This window comes from Rhinatrema bivittatum, chromosome 6, assembly GCF_901001135.1.
Source record: "Rhinatrema bivittatum chromosome 6, aRhiBiv1.1, whole genome shotgun sequence".
NCBI lineage: Eukaryota > Metazoa > Chordata > Amphibia > Gymnophiona > Rhinatrematidae > Rhinatrema > Rhinatrema bivittatum.
The window spans coordinates 339,234,018-339,249,335 of record NC_042620.1 but is presented as its reverse complement, the minus strand read 5'-3'; positions in this window follow the sequence as shown (position 1 = coordinate 339,249,335).

The window sequence follows — 15,318 nt, the reverse complement described above, 5'->3', positions numbered from 1 at the left end:
AACAATGTGGGCACGTACAAAGTGATGCATATAGAGAAGAATAATCCAGACAGGGACAGTAACTTTCATACCAACGTGCGAGCACATGTGTGTGCGTGTTCATTCGCCTGTGCCCAGGGATGCGGCTACATGCATATGTTATAAAGCCTGGTCATGCTCACATGTGAACTCAGTTTTAATTGGGCACCTTAATTTAATAGCCTTCCATTCCCCTTCTTAACTCTAAGCCTTACAAATCCCACTGATCTGCCTAGACGTTTTTGTTTTATCACTTTCTTTTCATCCATAGCAGAAGTAAAGTTATGTGCCAGGGGGACCCTGGCACGCGCCGGATCGAATAAGTATTTACACAAAAAATTTCAGGTTAAAGTCCTGGACTGCCCATATCCCACCCAGGCCACGTCCACTCCCTGTTCCTTTTTGAGAAGCTCTGATATGTGCACACAGCAGCATTTCCGCACGCATCCGGGTGGCTTTTAAAATCTGCTCAAAACGCATGAGCCTGACATATTCATGCGGCCCTTAATTTTGGCACACAGCAGGCTTTTAAAATTTAACTTTACTAGCAGTCAATGCTGGATTCCACATTAGCTGTCATTACTAGGGGTGTGCATTCGGATTGACCGCATTAGTAAAACGCAACTCATATTTTTTTTTTACTTAAAAAATTGATTCGACATAAACGATCGGATTTCCCACATATCGAACATAGATATGTTCGATATGTGGGAAATCGCGATTGTTGAGCCAAAATAAAAATATAAACCCCCTCACCCTCCTTAATCCCCCCCCCCCCGACTTACCACAACTCCCTGGTGATGGAACGAGGAGTGAGGACGCCATTTCTGCAATCCTTGGCGAGAAGCATGTGACGTCGGCGGCACGTCGAGTGACGCCGGCGTCACGTGATTCCCGGCTCGTTCGCGCCGGACGGCTCGTTCGGCCCAAAAAGAACTTTTGGCCAGCTTGGGGGGGCCTCCTGACCCCCCCAAGCTGGCCAAAAGTTCTTTTTGGGCCGAACGAGCCGTCCGGCGCGAACGAGCCGGGAATCACGTGGCGCCGCGTCACTCAGACGCGACGTCACGTGATTCCCGGCAAGTTCGCGCCGGACGGCTCGTTCGGCGCGAACAAGCCGGGAATCACGTGACGCCGACGTCACGTGATTCCCGGCAAGTTCGCGCCGGACGGCTCGTTCGGCCCAAAAAGAACTTTTGGCCAGCTTGAGGGGGTCAGGAGGCCCCCCCAAGCTGGCCAAAAGTTCTTTTTGGGCCGAACGAGCCATCCGGCGCGAACCTGCCGGGAATCACGTGACGTCGCGTCTGAGTGACGCGGCGCCACGTGATTCCCGGCTCGTTCGCGCCGGATGGCTCGTTCGGCCCAAAAAGAACTTTTGGCCAGCTTGGGGGGGTCAGGAGGCCCCCCCAAGCTGGCCAAAAGTTCTTTTTGGGCCGAACGAGCCGTCCGGCGTGAACGAGCCGGGAATCACGTGACGCCGCGTCACTCGACGTGCCACCGACGTCACATGCTTCTCGCCAAGGATTGCAGAAATGACGTCCTCACTCCTCGCTCGATCACCAGGGAGTTGTGGTAAGTCTGGGGGGGGGATTAAGGAGGGTGAGGGGGTTTAATTTTTTTTTTTGCACATATGTACATATACCCAACTCATTGGATTTTTTTTATGTCCATATTGGCCGCAAGTGGGACCCCCTTTCGGACATAAAAAATATGAACATAAAATTTTGCTCTGCACATCCCTAGTCATTACCCAGGGAAAGTATTTTAGAATCATTGAGGACGTTAGATTTTCTTAGCTCAGTGTGCGGCATTATACTAAAAAAGTAAATAGAACATTAGATATTATTAGGAAAAGAATGGAAAATAAAACAGATGGTATCATAATACCTCTGTATCGGTCATGGTGTGACCGTACCTTGAAAGCTGTGTGCAATTCTGGTCTATGTCAAAAAAATAAGATCAGAACTAGAATGATACAAAGAAGGTAATGGAATAGCTCCCTTTGAGGAACGGCTAAACAGGTTACGACTCTTCAGTCTGGAGAAGATATGACTGAGGGGATATATGATAGAGATCTACTAAATCCTGAGTGCATAATGTAAACACCCTTGGGCACAAAACTATCTCGGGCACTGCCACGTGTGTAGCCAGATGGTAAGGCTATTGAGGTTTCCGGTTTTAAAGATGGTATGGCAATAGTTTTCACACCCAGGGGTAGATTTTCAAAGGGTTACGTGCGTAACATACACGCGTAACCCCCGAAAACCTACCCCTGCGCACGCCGAGCCTACCCCTGCGCACGCCGAGCGCGCGCAAGCCCCGGGACCGCGTATGTCCCGGGGCTTTAAAAAATGGGCTGTCCGAGAGCGGGTCCAGGGGCGGGGCCGAATTCTCCGGCACAGCGGCCTGTGCCAGGGGATGGCGAGCCGGCACGCACAAGTTACGCCTGCCAGAGTCAGGCGTAACTACGAGAGAAGGTCGGGGAATTTAGGTAGGGCTGGGGGTTGGGTTAGATAGGGGAAGGGAGGGAAAGGTGGGGGGAGCAAAAAAAAAGTTCCCTCCGAGGCCACTCTTTTCGGAGCAGCCTTGGAAGGAACAGGGAAAGCCATTGGGGCTCCCCTTGGGCTTGGCGCACGCAAGGTGCACAAGTGCGCACCCCTTGTGCGCGCCGACCCCGGATATTATAACATGCGCGCGGCAGCGTGCGCATGTTATAAAATCGGGTGTACATTTGTGCGCGCCAGGTAGCACGCACAAATGTACCCCGCGCGCTTAAAATTTAAAATCGGCCCCCCCCAGAGTATCTTCAACAGAAAATAAATCAAAATAGAAAGATGATTTCAGAAGCTCTTTTATAATTAAATTAAAGAATTTTATTTTACTGCAAATGGATAATTTTCTAGGTTCTTCACTTCTAGAAACAACTGTAATTATTGAACAAACAAACCTTTCAATAATGTCAATAATTTCAATGAGAAATAATTTACTCCTGGTGCACAAAAAACATTTTTCATATGTGACGCTCACTCTATTTCTTAACACAGTTTGGAATAGAAACTGGTTCCTGTACTTCTTACCAAGAAACTATCAGATAAATATTTTCTCAGTTAATGATAAATACCCCAATGATATTGGGGTACTCCAATACCTTCACTGGCTACCTGTAGCATCTAGGATCACGTACAAAGTTCTCACCCTCATACACAAATCCATCTTCAACAAAGAAATGCAATGGTTCTCTGAACAGTTTACTTTCCACAATTCCAACAGACCTACTAGAACAATACACCAAGCCAAACTCAAGACTCCCACACTCAAACATATTAAACATGTTTCCACGAGAGAAAGATCATTTACCATAGCCGGAACCAATGTTTGGAATAAAATGCCTACAGATCTGCGCCTGGAGCCATGTCACAAGAAATTCAAACAAAACTTAAAAACTTGGCTCTTCAGAAAAGCTTACACATAATGACCTCTGAATCTGCAAACAGCCGTCCTACTTTTAGCAGCCGTCCACCCCTCCTCTGCCCCACCCCTTCACCTTTAACTACCTCTGACTGAATGTTCCTAGTTATACATAGTTTTATAGTTTTATAGTTTTTATGTCTTATATTTATTATTATTATTCATTGTTATTTGAACCCAATGCACCTTATCATAACATTGAAAGTAATTATACACATTTTCCACCAAGAGACTTGATGGGATTCAATAATACTTTATATAGACTTTTGCCCTGTTCGCTGATCATCTTGATTTATGTTTGTTCCTACTGAATTGACTGTAAAACCTGTTGCTAAATTTTTGTTCAATGTGAACCGAGGTGATGTTTTGTAACGTGCCGCGGTATATAAAAATCCTTTAAATAATAAATAATAATAAATAATGTCCATGTGTATTGCACTAGTACAATTTACCAAAATTGTGTCACAATTCATTGGTGTGCAGTTATCTGATTGCTGGGTAATAATTTTTGAGAATACAGCTTATGAATGCTGGGTAGAGAGTGCTGACCCAGGAATGATGTGAAGCTTTGGTGGCTTGCAAAATGCTCACGCTGCTTGATGGTGCAGACTGAACCTGATCTACAACTCTTGACCACAAAGTCTCAGGATACAGTAAGAACATAAGAACATAAGAAAATGCCATACTGGGTCAGACCAAGGGTCCATCAAGCCCAGCATCCTGTTTCCAACAGTGGCCAATCCAGGCCATAAGAACCTGGCAAGTACCCAAAAAAGTACCTACTCACTATCTCAAACCAAATCAATAATAAAGACTGACTGCCTCACATCGCCAATCTTCTACAGTCTAAAATATTGCTAGCGTGTGTGTCTAAATGAGACTGGAGTTCTTCTTAATACAAATCAAAAAATAATTATTTCAACCCTGCCTAAGGATGCTTGATTTGAGAGATCTCACAAAGTAAAGAAAATATTTAATCTCTCTCTCCCTCACAATTATTTGCCAATAAAGACAGGAACAAGTTGTAGGACTTGTATATTCTAAGCTATTTCAATTTTTTTTTCTCTAAGGAAACAACACAGAAATACCTTTATTTACAAGTACTGTGATTAAACACTGTAGCACCTTTTTCTACAGGTGGAGTTTACACAATCTGAAGTCTATGGGACTTAATGAAAAATGTTCTTTCTGAGGTAGCATATACTTCAATTAAATCAGCTCAGAATCAGACCATCAATCATCCACTTTTCTCACATCCACTTATCTTTCAAAGCTGGTTAAAACACCTTGGACCAGATGAAGAGTTGGAGGAGTGACTCTCCCTATGGGAGAAGAGAGCAGCTTGACAAGAGTTGAAGGAACAAACATCTTGGAGCCTGAGGATTTTAACAAACCTGAGGTTGTTTTGATGGACTCCCTTTGGGGAATGATGGCAGGTATGTCTAAGCTAATTAAGGAGCAAACACTTCAAATAGTAGAGCTGGGCAAGAAATTAGACTCCGTAACCAAGGATTATCTCCTAGCACAATAAGAACAAGTGCAGGCTCAGAGTCCTCAAAATCTGATGTTAGGAAATTACAGGACACATCTGCAAGTTTGGTCCGGGATACGTTAATTTCCTCAAGAAGGTTAGCAGCCGTCGAGAATTACCTTAGACATTTGAATATCAGGCTCTTAAATGTTCCTAGGATTATGGGTGAAATACCTATTGTAATTTTCAAAAGATACCTGCAAGAGGCTTTGAAGATCCCGATGGAATAAATACCTACAGTAAAAAAGATCAGTTTTTTGATTCAAAGAACTGGGAATACTCCTTTAACTGAAGGGAACAGGCCTGATTTCCTAAATCTCACCCAATACTTGGAAAACTCTGAGTTGGAAGTAATTGACAGAGCGGTATTATTTGCATCTTTGTATTCGGAATATGACTTTAGCCTTATAATGAAAGCTTATTTTAAGAATATGAAAGCACCATGTCAGGGTCAAATGGTCCGAATATATCCTGATTTATCTAGACTGACACAACTTTGTCGAAAAGTTTTCCTATCTATGAGGTCTGAGGCACAAGCTTTGGGTGCAAATTTTCAGCTTGGCTACTCAAGCAGATGTGTGATAAAAATATCCAAAATTACCTTCATTTTTTTCAACCCTGAACATTTGAAGGAGTTCCTTGTCAGTAGAAGACAACCTTCCATAAATGAATAAGATCAATAGTAAATTGATGTGCAGTAAAATCGCTTATTGCTTATCCTTGTTGATCAAATGTATTTCTTCTCAATTTATAGTAAAAACGCCCCCCCCCCCCCCATTATTCTTGCTGTAGATTTCTTGAGATATGATCTATGAGCCAGGGTCATGTATTGAATGTACTCTGGAACATATGTTTTTCTAATTTAATTATTTTCTTGTAATTTTTTTTTTATATCTCACAAAATGTATTTCACACAGTTTATTCTTTGTAGAATTTATGTAAAGTGATAAATAAAAAATTAAAAAAAAAAAGAAACAGCCATAATTTTAATAAATGCCTTACCTCAGAAAGAATTATAAGGATTAGAATTACAATAATAACCAATGCCACTCACTGTCACACACACAGCTTGTATTTCCTAGGGTGCTTGGGTACTCTTCCACTTAGTCTAGGCTTCTGTGATAGGAACCTGAACCGGGTCTCTCCCCTGCAGTCCCTAGCATAGCTCTGCCTCAGAATTCAACACAGCTCTGCCTCAGAATTCAACACAGCTCTCTCTGCATTTTCTAACATAACCCTGCTTCAGATTTCCAGCACAGCTCTACCTGCAGCCTCCAACACAGCTATTTCTGCAGTTTCCATGTGCTTTCCTGAAAAAGTCTCAGAAGAGATCCTTACACCTCTGAAATCTTGTCAAGAAATAGTTCTCATCTACTTAAAAAAAAAACCAACTTCTTATCCACCAAGAAAACATTTAAAAACTCCTTGACTAAGGAACACAGCTTTCATAATAATTTTTAGTATGTTCAAAACATTCTTTTAAGGTAAATTACTTCTCAGATATTTCTGAGCTTTGCCTCAACTTGGTGTTGCTATGAGACACTGTATAGACACTGATGTCAGCTAGCATTACTATGGCAAAGTTTTCTTTCTTCTTTTTTTTTTTTCTTTCTGAGAGCTGCACATAAATGTTTTTATCTCTTTTTAGATTGCCATTTAAATGAAAGGGAAAATGAAACCAATAAAAAAACCTCCACTTGCACAGTTCAAAATAACCCCAAACTTTCTGGTTAGCTTCTAAATAAATGTAAAAGTAGACTTGTGTCTTTTCATGACCATAGCTATTTTAACATTTTTACAGCTAATTATATTTTTAACTTACACAATAAACATTTTCTCCAAACCAAGGGTTTATTTTATTATTTATTTATTTATTTGTTTTTATATACCGGTGTTCGATCTGAAATATCACATCGGTTTACAGTGCAACTGGGGTTCTAAGAAGACGAAGGCTTCTTATTTTACATTGGGCCTTCATATTATTTCTTATAGTATATTTTAAAATGAAATGGGAGCAACAATATATCCTACAGAATATCTTACAGTATAACAACATAATATAATATAATACAATAAATGATAATATAACTTGCAATAAATTATAATGGAACAAAATCAATATTGTTTTCACTGTCTAGTTTAGAGTAGCATAGAGTATAGCGACTTTGACATCGAATAGAACAAGTGACTACAGATTGCCAATGTAATTTGTAAATTTTAAATAAGGTCAACAGATAACATTGAGGACATACTTATATTAAATCCATATTTATATGATCTCATATTTCTATGATATTTCTATGGGTTAAATCCATATTTATATTATCTCACCTGGCGACCATCACTAGGGATGTGAATCGTTTTTCAACGATTAAAATTATCGTCCGATAATGTTTATATCGTCTTAAATCGTTATAGAACACGATACAATAGAAATTCTAACGATTTATCGTTAAAAATCGTTAAATCGTGTTAGTGCGCACTAACTCGAGTTAGTGCGCACTAACTCCCCGTTAGTGCGCACTAACTCGATTTAGTGCGCACTAACTGAAAATGATACAAATAAACACTTTCCAGGTCACTGAAGGTCAGTTAGGAATGAATATGTGTTCCTATTGGCTGGCTGCCCTCTTATCTATTGATGTTACCAAGGTTACCACTGAGGTGATGGTTGGGGGGATGGGAAATGGAACTGGAAACTAACGAACACCAACAGAAAATGAAACAAAGTGTTCACACTTCCCAGGTCAGTAAAGGTCACTTAGGAATGAATATGTATGTATGTATTCCTATTGGCTGGCTGTGCTCTTATCTATTGATGTTACCAAGGCTAATACTGAGGTAATGGTTGGGGGGATGTGAAATGGAAACAGTTGGAAGCTTGACAAAAAAAGTAATGTAATGATCAGCACTCACGTGACTAGAACTTGTTTGTTTATTATTTTTGTTAGCAGGCACCTGAAATGCTAGTGCATGTTGAATTTGCCAATCACTGTGCATTTTAGAAAGGTGGTCCTGGCTGGAACTGTACACAGTTCAAATATATGTAATTGATTGTTGGTAAGTGTATTTTTTAAGTAGCCACACTGGCACAAGTATGTTTACTTTTCCTCCTACTTAACTCACTAGCTCAGCTTTGTAAGAAGGGCTTCTCTGCTTGTGTGTTGTTTTTGTTTGGTGTGAGGAGAGCAGAAACATCAGATCTTTATTCAATCTACTACAGTCATCTCTTACAGTGCCCTATCCCTATTAATACCAGGAGTGTTGTGATCTTCCTGCACACATTGCCCTAACCCTGATACCAGTCTGAGACAGCTCCCTCCCTGCATTACTAGTGAGAGGCTGGCTTCACAGACAGGGGGGAGCTGCCTGACCCTCACTCCTGACTTCCCCCATGTCCCAGCTAGTGAATGGTGTGTGGGTGAGGGGGGGGGGGGGAGGATGGTGAAGTCTGAGACAGCTCCCTCCCTGCATTACTAGTGAGAGGCTGGCTTCACAGACAGGGGGGAGCTGCCTGACCCTCACTCCTGACTTCCCCCATGTCCCAGCTAGTGAATGGTGTGTGGGTGAGGGGGGGGGGAGGATGGTGAAGTCTGAGACAGCTCCCTCCCTGCATTACTAGTGAGAGGCTGGCTTCACAGACAGGGGGGAGCTGCCTGACCCTCACTCCTGACTTCCCCCATGTCCCAGCTAGTGAATGGTGTGTGGGTGAGGGGGGGGGGGGGGAGGATGGTGAAGTCTGAGACAGCTCCCTCCCTGCATTACTAGTGAGAGGCTGGCTTCACAGACAGGGGGGAGCTGCCTGACCCTCACTCCTGACTTCCCCCATGTCCCAGCTAGTGAATGGTGTGTGGGTGAGGGGGGGGGGGGGAGGATGGTGAAGTCTGAGACAGCTCCCTCCCTGCATTACTAGTGAGAGGCTGGCTTCACAGACAGGGGGGAGCTGCCTGACCCTCACTCCTGACTTCCCCCATGTCCCAGCTAGTGAATGGTGTGTGGGTGAGGGGGGGGGGGGGGGAGGATGGGGAAGTCTGAGACAGCTCCCCCCCTGCATTACTAGTGAGAGGCTGGCTTCACAGACAGGGGGGAGCTGCCTGACCCTCACTCCTGACTTCCCCCATGTCCCAGCTAGTGAATGGTGTGTGGGTGAGGGGGGGGGGAGGATGGTGAAGTCTGAGACAGCTCCCTCCCTGCATTACTAGTGAGAGGCTGGCTTCACAGACAGGGGGGAGCTGCCTGACCCTCACTCCTGACTTCCCCCATGTCCCAGCTAGTGAATGGTGTGTGGGTGAGGGGGGGGGGGGGGATGGTGAAGTCTGAGACAGCTCCCTCCCTGCATTACTAGTGAGAGGCTGGCTTCACAGACAGGGGGGAGCTGCCTGACCCTCACTCCTCCGGGGTATTGTGATCTTCCTGCACACAGTGCCCTATCCCTGATACCAGGGGTGTTGTGATCTTCCTGCATGCAGTGCCCTATCCCTATTAATACCAGGAGTGTTGTGATCTTCCTGCATGCAGTGCCCTATCCCTATTAATACCAGGAGTGTTGTGATCTTCCTGCATGCAGTGCCCTATCCCTGATACCGGGATGTGTGCAAGAAGATCACAACACCCCCGGTATCAGGAATAGGGCACTGTGTGCAGGAAGATCACAACACCCCCAGTATCAGGAATAGGGCACTGTGTGCAGGAAGATCACAACACCCCTGGTATTAGGGATAGGGCACTGTGTGCAGGAAGATCACAACACTCCTGGTATTAATAGGGATAGGGCACTGTGTGCAGGAAGATCACAATACCCCTGGTATCAGGGTTAGGGCACAAGTTCTAGTCACATTGACTGATCACATTACTTGTTTTGTCAAGCTACCAACTGTTTCCATTTCCCATCCCCCATATACTGTCAGTAGGAAACTAGGTAACATGAATAAATAAGAGGGCAGCCAATAGGAATACATATTCATTCCTAAACTGACCTTAACTGACCTGAAAAGTGTCAAATTGTATCATTTTCAGTTAGTGCGCACTAACTCCCGTTAGTGCGCACTAACTCGAGTTAGTGCGCACTAATCGGAAAAAACGATTTTTAACGATTTTTTAACTAAAAAATCGTGCCTAAGACGATTTTCTTGCCCTGCCACACGATTTCTATCTTTAAGACGATATGGAAAACGATTCACATCCCTAACCATCACTACCAAACCCCAGTTTCTGACAGGTTTTAATCACTTTTTAATCACAGGAAACACCTGGGAAAACAGGTGGCATAACTAAATTAATATTCATGTTTGACCCCAAACTCCAGGGGTTTCAGGTCACAAACACCCTTAATTCATACCAACACTTGCAAAATGTTAATTTTTATTAATAGGCCAAAGGTTATTAACTTTATTGATGCCAGGTTTGCCAGGGTACTTCCCAGGGGCTGACACTCTCTACATGCCGCCCTTTTGAACATCACCTTTTTACACTTTTCAAATCATTAGTTTAAACTTTATTAAATTTTAAACTTTAGTTTTCATCCAGGCACTGTATAGGCAGCCTCTCGCTGATGTCACTGCCCCAAGTCTTTGAGGACCTCTTGGCTTGCACTGTATTTGTGCCAGGGCTTTGATTATAGTCCTGGCACTGGCTTAAGCTGGCAGCAGCAGCAAGTACTTTGTATCCATGGGAATTTTCAAAGGGAAAATACACGTCTACTTTCGGTTTGAGAACTGGAGCTAAACCCACAGGTAAAAATAACTGTAGACTTTGCATCAAAGAGCCTACATTTCAAACCTATTTGCAGGACTGCATTTGTGGACATAAGTAGACTTGTGGAGATTTATCATAACATTTTATAAATTAAGCAGCAAGAGCTTCACAGTGCCTTCTTCCGGACGCCACAGCGAGACGAGGGCGACTCGGAGCGGTGCCAGGCCTGCGCGATCGGCGCGATCGGCGCCGGAGACCCGCCGGGGTAAGGCCTGCTTAACTGCACACTTACCCACGACCGCCTCCGACCCCGACCACGAGGCAGCCCCTGCCTTCCGCCGCTGTCTCGCCATCCTGCCGACCTTCCTCCGCCGCCGAGGGAACACGCTGCACGCTGCCGACGTCCAGCCAATCAGGGGACAGCCCTGATTGGCCTTTAAAGCTGCGAACCTCCCGATCGAAGTCCCTTCTTCCGGACGCCACAGCGAGACGAGGGCGACTCGGAGCGGTGCCAGGCCTGCGCGATCGGCGCCGGAGACCCGCCGGGGTAAGGCCTGCTTAACTGCACACTTACCCACGACCGCCTCCGACCCCGACCACGAGGCAGCCCCTGCCTTCCGCCGCTATCTCGCCATCCTGCCGACCTTCCTCCGCCGCCGAGGGAACACGCTGCACGCTGCCGACGTCCAGCCAATCAGGGGACAGCCCTGATTGGCCTTTAAAGCTGAGAACCTCCCGATCGAAGTCCCTTCTTCCGGACGCCACAGCGAGACGAGGGCGACTCGGAGCGGTGCCAGGCCTGCGCGATCGGCGCCGGAGACCCGCCGGGGTAAGGCCTGCTTAACTGCACACTTACCCACGACCGCCTCCGACCCCGACCACGAGGCAGCCCCTGCCTTCCGCCGCTATCTCGCCATCCTGCCGACCTTCCTCCGCCGCCGAGGGAACACGCTGCACGCTGCCGACGTCCAGCCAATCAGGGGACAGCCCTGATTGGCCTTTAAAGCTGAGAACCTCCCAGGCGCCGCGCGCCGAGCGTCGCGTGCCGAAGGAGCGCGACAAAGGAGCCTGCTCCTTTGTGCGCTCCTTCGTGCACTCCCTATGTGTACTCCCGCATACTTTTCTGTTTCCACAACCCTCCCCACCAATCCCTCCACAACCCACCACAACCCTCAGCAACCTTCCAATCCCCTATATTTGCCTCCCAGCACTCAACCCATGAATCTTCAAAAAGCAATCTCACAACTCACAACAATATAACCCCTCACACAAAAAACACACACAATGGCCTTAGCCCAATACATCCCCAAACTACCTCATCGCTACAACCACCACCACACTCCTAAAGCCACACCCATCACTAGACGCCTCACCAAAATCCACACCAACCCTAACATACCCTATACCACAATCACACTCATTACACTACTCCTCATCAATGCACAATCGATCACCAAAAAAATGCCAATCATCCATGACATACTCACAGACGACCAACCAGACATATTCTGCATAACCGAATCCTGGCTGAAACACTCCGACACTGTCCTACTCAATCAACTACCCAGAAATACATACAACATATTCTCCATTCCCAGAAACAAAAGAAAAGGAGGTGGCCTACTATTCCTAGCTCACAAAAAACTTAAATTCTCCTCCCACTCCCTTAACTTACCACCTCCACTCGAAACCAACCTATTCAAATCTAAACATCTCCAAATCCTCCTCCTCTACGCCCCACCTGGATGCCTACAGCACAACCTCTCTCCCCTAATCGAATCCATCACAACCCACATCAACTTACAAGAGCCAGCCATTATACTAGGAGACTTCAATCTCCATATCGACTCCCATCCACTTTCTCCAACCAGTGAACTACTCCTATCCACCATGTCTGCCATTGGATTCACCCAAATCATCAACACGCCCACACAAAAAGCGGGCCACACCCTGGACCTAATCTTCCTAAACAACAAAATATCCGCAACTGGACCACCCTCCACAACCCCCATCCCATGGTCTGACCACAGCCTCATACAAGCCAAGCTTCAACTCCAATCAAACCCACAAAAAACAGACAACCGAATCATCGAATTCACCAAACCATGCTCCAGTGAAGATATAGCCGAACTGTTACCGGAGGCACTAAAAACAATCAACCTAAATGACGCCAACACCGCCACAAACTCCTGGATATCCATCAACGCAGACATAGCCAACACATTATGTCCCACGATAAAAAAGGAAATCAAACAATCTACAAAGCAAAAAGCCCCATGGTACATCCAAGAACTGAAAACCTCAAAGCGAACACTGAGACAAACTGAAAAACAATGGAGACGAACCCCCACCTCAAACCTGAAAGACAAATACAGAACGCTACTACACAACTATACAACAGATCTCAACACAGCAAAGCTCAATTTCTACACGTCAAGAATTCATGATTACCAATTTAACCCAAGGACCCTCTTCGCCTATGTCAAAGATTTAACCAACCCCATCCAAAATGACACAACGCCTAACTCCAGCAACATCTCCAGCGAAAAACTAGCTCAATTCTTCAAGGACAAAGTCGACAACATTATTGCCAAGATTCCACAAACCCACAACGACCCCACTGCCATCCACCCCCCCATCCACATATGGTCACAATTCGCACCTGTTGCTTCTACAGAAATCGAACCCATCATCAAAAAAACCAACCCTGCATCCCACCCATTAGACCCCATCCCCGTCAAAACCCTAAAACTCATCAGAGAGATCATTGTCAAACCAATAACCTACATCATCAACTTATCCCTCGAACAAGGAATCTTCCCAGAAAAACTCAAAAATGCCATCATCAAACCAATCATCAAAAAACCTCAACTCGACAAATCAGACCCAGCAAACTACAGACCAGTCTCTAACCTCCCATTCCTAGCAAAAATCATAGAAAAAACAGTCAACAACCAACTTACAGACCACCTTGAAACCCATAATGTTCTTCAGCCAGCACAGCACGGTTTCAGAAAATTCCTCAGCACTGAAACCCTCCTCCTCTCCCTTACTGATACCATCCTCAGAGGCCGTGACAAAGGCAAATCGTTCCTCCTCATACTCCTTGACATATCAGCCGCCTTTGACACCATCAATCACAGAACACTCCTCGCCAGACTTAAAGAAATTGGTCTTCAAGACACCACAATCAAATGGTTCAAATCCTACCTCTCAAACAGATCCTACATCGTCAAGACAAACTCATCCGAATCCTCTCAAGTGCCCCTCACACATGGGGTCCCACAGGGTTCTTCCCTTTCCTCAACCCTCTTTAACATTTACCTCCTCCCACTATGCAAATACCTTTCAGATGCAAACCTCACCTACTTCGTCTATGCAGACGACATACAAATACTTCTCCCCATAAACAAGTCCATCCAACTCACCATGGAAAAATGGAACAACCTCAGCTCAAATCTGTCCCAATTACTATCCCAACTATCACTATGCCTCAACCAAGCCAAAACAGAAATCCTTCACATCCACGATGACCGTCCCTCTTATCCCCTCAAGTGCACCCCCTCCAACCACCCAGGAACCTCAATCAACACGGGAGTGCCACAGATCTCACAAATCTCACTCACTCCATCCACAAGAAACCTAGGAGTAACAATTGACAGCCAACTCAACTTTCAACGACACATCTCCAATACAATTAAGGATGGATTCTTCAAACTCCAAACCCTGAAAAAACTTAAACCCCTTCTCCAAGCGCAACGACTTCCGAACAGTCCTTCAATCAATTATCCTCTCAAAACTCGACTACTGCAACTCCCTTCTCATCGGCCCTACCAGAAATCCACATCAGACCCCTCCAAGTTCTACAAAATGCCGCCGCCAGAATCATCACCAACAACAAAAAATCCTCCCACATCACACCTACCCTCAAAGAACTCCACTGGCTACCCATCACACAAAGAATCCATTACAAAACACTCACCCTCATGCACAAAAAAATACACAACAACAAAATGAACTGGCTAAACAACGCAATACATCCACACCCCACACAAAGAACCCTCAGATCCACCAACACTGGCCTCCTAGCCATCCCCAATCTCAAATCTGCACACCTCAACGCAACCCGCAAACGAGCCATAACAATAGCGGGACCCACCCTATGGAACACCCTCCCCACCTGTCTCAGAAATGAACCATCATTGCAAACCTTCAAAAAACACCTAAAAACATGGCTGTTTTTAAAAGCCTTCCCACCCGACCCTTAACCTGCCCGAACGCAACACACCTCATCCCATACTCAAGTCTTCTCACCCCCCCTGAATCCCTCACTCCGCTACTTCCTCCCACCCCACCTTCCCCCCTCCCTTCCCTCATCCCCCCCACCTCTATTCCTAAATTACCTAACCAACAAGTCCCTAATCCTAAATTTATTTTATCAACAACACATTCATGTACATATGTTATTTTCTATAACCTTTTGTTATATCCTATAACCTTTTGTTCCATGTACCACTGTTATAATATGTTATAATTGTTTTTTTTTTTTTTTTGGTTACCATGTTATAATGTAAAATAGGGCGGACTACGCCCTACTCTCTTGGTTATCT